The sequence below is a fragment of the Fringilla coelebs genome (genome assembly GCF_963513975.1).
Source record: "Fringilla coelebs genome assembly, chromosome: 5".
NCBI lineage: Eukaryota > Metazoa > Chordata > Aves > Passeriformes > Fringillidae > Fringilla > Fringilla coelebs.
The window spans coordinates 55,380,542-55,387,320 of NC_140033.1; positions in this window are offsets into that span (position 1 = coordinate 55,380,542).

The following is a 6,779-nucleotide window of genomic DNA, read 5'->3' on the forward strand; positions in this document are numbered from 1 at the left end:
CCGCCCCGCCCCGCCGAGGGGCTGCGCGTCGGGGCGCGGACGCGTCGGGGCAGCGGGCCTGGCCATGGGGATACCCACAGGTGCCCGGGCGGGGGATGCGCGGCGGGGACACCGCTCCGGTGGTGCGGGAGGCGGGCGCGGCGGTACGTGCGCCCGGGCAGGAGGCTGGAGCTGCCCTCCAGGCCGGGGACGCGAGGCACAGCGCTCTCCGCTCCGCAGCCCGCGACCCCGCCGCGCCGGGGATTACGGAGCGGCCCCCGCGCGTGGATTTGCTCGCAGCGAGCACTTCAGGCTGCAAACCCCCGCTCACCTCTAATGAAAATCAGAACTGAAAGCCCCGGGGATTCCGGGCTCCTCTTGGCGTGTGTCCCCCCCCCTCTCCATTCCCCAGCGGAATAAGAACAAAGGAAGGGACTGCTTTGCGTTTGCTCTCCCCGTTTCTGCTCCCTCGAGTTTCTCGCTGAATTAGTGCGGTTCCAAAAGGTGCTTCCCAAGCCAGCAAACGACATTTCTGCCGTGCTATTTTCATGTTAACATTTGCAAACGCTTTCCCATTGATGCATTCTTAAACCCATATCCAAGTCTAAAACATTTCAGTAGATGCACTTTTTATTAGAGAGAAGCGAGCAGCTTTACACAATTACTTCAATTGCAGTTCAGTAATACTGTCAATGCTAAGATCTTGCTATATTCAAGCTATGAACTCATCTATTTTTCTTAAGGTCTGCAGGGAAATACACTAAATATCTATATAAATACTGTAGGATTAGAACCTATCGGTATATATACACCACTCCAGTCTTGTGGAGTTTCTGATTTTCTAACAAAATTGATTGTGACCATTTTGCCTTCCAGTTGGTATCACAGTGACATTTTTTCCTAAATCCTTATGTTACCACTCATAGCTCCATCAAACAATTCACCTAGATTCACTGTGACTAGTGCCTTTCCCCTAATTTAAAACATTACCTCTGTGTATGAAATCTGCCCAAAGATATTAAAAGCAGTGCCAAAATAAAAAAACATAATTGTATTAAATGGTTTCTGCAAGTGGTGGCTTGCACTTTATCTCTGAGAATTGAGCACAGAATTGCCAACCTGTTTTGCCACTGTGCCAGTGAATCACAGACATCTTTACTCACACCAGTAATTTCTAGAAGCAAAATTATGTAGAAGATAAGTTCTTCTTTCAAAATAACAGCCCTTTGACTTACAATTATTTAATGGGAGAACATGTTAAACCTGCAAAATGTAGGATAACACCCTCTGGGACTAGCAAATACATGATAAATACAGACACACCACAGACACAGCTGTGCACCCCAATAAGGAGTGGGTGATCTGCTACCAGTGCATATCAGGGATTACAACCAGAGTAGGGCTTGCATACTTGAAAACTGTTCTGGTTTTCCAGCTCTGTCAGCAAGGCATTCTCCCTCCAAACATTTCTCAGAAATAACCATTTATTATTTCAGGAGAAAACATCCTGACATCTGTGATGGTGGGCACCACTCAGAGCAGAATAACATGTACAGAAGAGCAGTATCCATCCTGCCATTCCTTCATCAATAGCAGGGAATGCCTGGGAGGGACCACACCGAATTTAAGTTCTGGTTCAAGTTTCTAGCTTTTCTAAGTATCAAGTCACAGTGTTCACATCCTGAATGAAGGCAGATGGGATTATGCTAAAGTGCAAAGAAAAATAAGGACTTGCCTGAGTTCACTTTGATTAAAGCCTTGCAGAAAACCCTATGAAGAAAATGTACATTATTAATTGATAGATCAGAAAAAATGCTGCTGCTTGTACAGCATTTGAGTAATTTGTGGCTACTTTGCAGCTTTAAAAGGTGTCTATTACAGTGTCTGTATGTGTGGGTACAAAAGAAGAGCAGAGAAAAGAGAAACTCGGAGGATGATGTTAAAAGGGAAGGAACATCTACTTCAAGCAGGGAATTTTAAAGGACAATTTTTATTTAATAGCCTTCATTTTTTCAGCTCAGTGTAAAGAAATGCTCTTGAAGAGCAGCAGAAAGCCAAGGTACTGGAGAGAAAGGATGACATGCAGACTAGTGAAGAATAGTGCTGAGATGTGCTAATAATGTTTTAACCAGGCAGTCCCTGAAAAGAATTTCTTTGTCCACGTACTTGTGATTTAGCCAGAAGTTGAACACAAGAAATCAGTCCTTTACAGTCCTGTACATCCACAACAAAACCTAGCATTCACTGCAGCTCCCACTGTGCCATTCCATGGCAGGTGTGGCTGCTGGGAGCTGTCCTTCAGAGTCCCACAGCGAGATGAAGGACCCATCCCATGCAGAGGTCCCACATGCTGAGAAATGAGCTGTGGGGACTGTCTGCAGGGGCTTCATTCACCTACCCACACCCAACTTCCTCATGCACACGCTCCCCTGACCGAGGACACCTTGGGGACATCCAGTCTTCTCACAAATGCTACCTCTTGGGCCATCCCTGTCACTGACAGGGAGCAGTGAAGAGGGGCACACCGAGCTCTTGAGGCTGCCCACAGCCCTCCTCCTCCTCAGTGCTGATGGGACTCCATGTGCCTCCCTCGGCACATTTTGTGGGTACAGGGACCTGGGGAGACATGGGTGACTCCTTTTTTTCCTTTTCCATGTGTTGGCTAAATAACGGCGAAGTTGTGGCAGATGGTGAGGAAATCATCTGAAGCTGAGAGGAAACTGAAAGGGTTAAAGGCAAATCCATGCCTCTGCCACTTGGTTAATTCCTCAGCAGCCTGATCCCCTGCTGAGACGATTCGGCTAGAGAGAGGCACTGCCACAGTCCCCAGGGGAGACCCTAGAAAAAAGACTCCTATTTCCTGTCCAGGAGGATTAAGTACCAGGCCATTGACAAATCACAGTAAACATCTGGATGGAGCACTCCATCTATCAAGCCCTAATCCATGAAGCTATTTATTAATGAATTCAGCACATTCACACTGTTCTATATATAGGGCTGGCTCATCTTTCTAAATGTTTTGCTTCTAGGTGGTTTACATCTGTATCAACAGATTTTTATTTTTTGGGTGAAGCAATCTACTGTATTCTGCTTTTGCTTGTTTAATTGTTTAGAATAATTCTTTTGCCTTTTTAAAAAAACAAACACAGCCATGCTTTCTGATAGCATTTTTAAAAAATCCAATAGCTAAAACCCAACCATGTTCCTGCATTTTATATTGCTTTGCAATTTTAAGCCCAAGTTCCTCTGGAAACTTTCCATCACACAGGGATGGAAAAAACATTAAATAGTAATTGATTTTCTTTTCTGTATTTTGTTTTGATTAAAATGAGAATCCCTCTCATTTATCTTCAAAGAGAAAGTAAGCACTGAGTAAATGGTCTGGTTAATTCAAAAGTAATTTGATCAGAACATCCATAATTTACATTGACTGGAACAGCAGGAAAGATGCTGAGTACTACCAGATATCAAGCTTATTCATTTTAGCAGCCTACTTGCACTATGCTTTACATCTTGTTCATGTAAACTGCTCGACGAACATCTATTGACACAGAGTTTGTAAGAGGAAGACTTACACACCACCATGCCCTCAAAAGTCCTCTGTTTGTAGGATTGAATAACACTCCTGCTCCCAGCAAATACGGCTGTGGAGCTGAGCGTGCTGCTTTCCACACAGCTGGGCCAGCCTCATTCCAGAGGAACTCCGGCCTTTGTCACTCATATTGGTAGAACCAGCATTTGGCCCAGAGGTTTTTCATAAATCCAGCTGTGACAGGGTATTTTCAACCCATCCTCAAAGCTTTGGACTCTACTAGACAGCATGAGGCCTCCAAGCTTGCAATTTATAATTTCCCTCCCCTTTTGACTTCCATTGCTTTGCTGTGCTGTAATCTTTAATTCCAGGGACTGGATTTTAGAGGGGAAATCCCATTTGGTGCCTTTATTCTCTGTTAAATTCCAGGAGCACACAGCTGTGCTCTCAGGTTTTTTGTTACCATGGGGTTGCCCAGGTGGACAGTTCCAACTGGGACAACCCAATTTTAAAACAGGAGAATGAAGACAAACAAGGGCAATCCGAAGGAGTAACCTGCAGAGCCACTCAGCTATACCACTGCAGTTTTTTCTTCATTGCCAGTGCAAATACCCTCACAAGTGAATTTTGCTTGCATCAATGCTTCTGTAACAGCTGTGCTCCATGCCAGTGTGTGTTTCTGTATGGAAAGCATGGTGCTTCTGGGCAAACTCAATCCCTCCTCATCATTCAACTGAAAAAGCTTCATTTTCATCCTGTGCCATCAGAGTCACACCAACCAAAAGCTCTTACTCATTCAAGATCAGGCCACTCACTCAGACTGTGAGGAAGGGGGACAGGAATAAATCAAAGGTTTCATGTCTAGAACAAGTGGTGACAGTGGTGTCTGATTTAGGTGATCGGTCACTTCAAGCTGTCAGGTGACAGATTTGTACTTTCATGTTTTGTTACCACCTATGTGGCCAGTGACACTCCAGAATCCATTGCTTTGTTATACATAGACACAAGCTGCATAGGCTGCCTTAAAAAAAGGCAAGTGGCATGTTTACAAATTCATGTCTTTTAAGAGTGGAAAAGCAAGGAGTAACCTCATTCAGATTTTGTGCTCATTTCCAATTTTTAAGCAGTCATGGATCAAGGAAAATCAAAATACATGATGCTTAGTCTGGTATAAAATTATGACTAAACTCAGTTACTACATTCTGAAAACATTAAAGTGAGGGAAAACTAAGGTTGAAACCTACTCATGTATAGAAAAAAGAGCATTATATTGCTTTGTGAACACAGATAATTTAGCCAGCGGCAGGAAATGCTCTACCACAAAACTAGGGGGCTAAAGGTACTGATGGTTTAAGCAGGAGAGGGCTGTAAATGAATCATTAGGTGGACTGGAGTAATGAAACAGTTTTACTTGCACTGAGTCTTCAGCTCTGGAGAGCCTCCAGGGGAGACCCTCCACATGAATATGTTAGATACACAGCAGATCCCATTCTCCTGTCTTTCCAAACAAAGGGAGGAATCAAGGACCCACACAGGGATTTGCTAGTTAAAATTCTGACAGAAGAAGAACTCCAGTATTTGAAAGTGTCACTATTTATTAATTTATTAGCACGGAAAAGGAGTTGACAGGAAGAAAACCAACTAGCACGGATGCAGTGATTCTCATACTCACCAGTGACAACCAGAAGAGAGACTGCTCAAATCAAAGGACACTGATGATGTGACCTTGTGACAGTGTGAGCAAGTCCTTAGTGGCTGTGTGTGAAGGGGAGGAGGGTGAGGAATGGCAGAATATTGTTTTATCTTCCGAGTGTGTGCGGAGGGGCTGAAGGAAAGGATTGGGGCACGAACACAGAGCAGCGAGGAACAAGTTGAATTTATTTTTTGTAGCCACTCAACTCCAGATTGTTGTAGGGCACACAGGTCTTTTGGGGTACATCCATTTGCTAGGTTCAGACCAGCTCTAGTCCTCTAAACATTCCCAGTGGAGTTGGACTTTCTTGTATTTGATGTGGATTTGGCTTGGCAATGGCAACGCACCATGTCACTAACTCCAATCCTCTCCTTCAACACCTTTGTGTTTCACAAAATACCACTACTCTGTAGTACCAGCTCAGAATCAGCTGATTCAATCAATAATTACCGCTTTGTAGTTTAATTAGGATCTTCAAAGTACTATCACATCAGAACTTTAACACTATTTACAGTCTGCAGATAACTATAAGTGCCAAATTCTAGTTGTAGTTGATTTAGGAGCAAAAAAAGAAGCCAATTAGTGATATATTAAAATCAATGGAGCTATGCAGCTTTCCACTAACCAATGAATTGATTTTATACATTTTGAATTAATTCTTACACAATTGGGTAGTGGAGGTGGTTGCTTATGGTATTGTTAAACTCCTTCTGTTTGGCAAGAAGCAAAATTAAAAAAATAACAGTATTAAAAATAAAAAACTGGAGAAAAAAAAAAGAACATCAATCTATTCATTCTAGTTCAATTATGGCATCTACAAGGAGCAATACCAAGTGTCTTCATGCATTAAAATCCTCTATTGGTATGAGAACAACCAAAGGGAAATAAGCATTCCAGAAAATGGGACATTACTGCACTGGCTTCTTGTTAGGATAAAAGTGCTAATAATGCCTTCTTTAGCTTCAGGACAGTAAAGACACCTGTCCAGACAGACAACCTAATGTCCAATTTACTTGCTGCTTATACTGATAAAAGTTAAACCTTCAGGACCACTCCAGGCCTAGTAGGAGCTTCCTTAGCAGAACAGGGTGGGATGCAGTGTACATCCTGCAGTCCCTGTGGATTCCTGGCTGCTGCTGCTACCTGGACATTGATTTCCAGGCTGGAGGCACAGGACCCTGCCTGACCTACAACACCAAGCTGAGACAGTTCTGTGGATGCAAAGAAACCCTCCACAGCCTAAGAAATGAGGCAGGGAGTTATAGCTGGCTGCTAGACCTTGGACACCGAGTTAAAGATGGAAGGGAGAAAGACCTTACCTTGCAAATGTCCCAGAGCCTGCTATGCTGGTGACTACTTGTCTTAGCTTGGCCTCAGCTTAATTAAGTGTGCTGCTCAGTTCCTTAATCCCTGACTTTACATCGTTCTTTTCTTCTCCCTAACCTGGGATATTTGAAGGCAAGACACGAGCCTCACACACACTCCCCAGATACATTTTCTTCCTGAAACCATGTCACAAGCAGCAGAGAATGTTTATGTTCATCAGGCTGCGCTCTCTGTCCTCATTGATTTCCT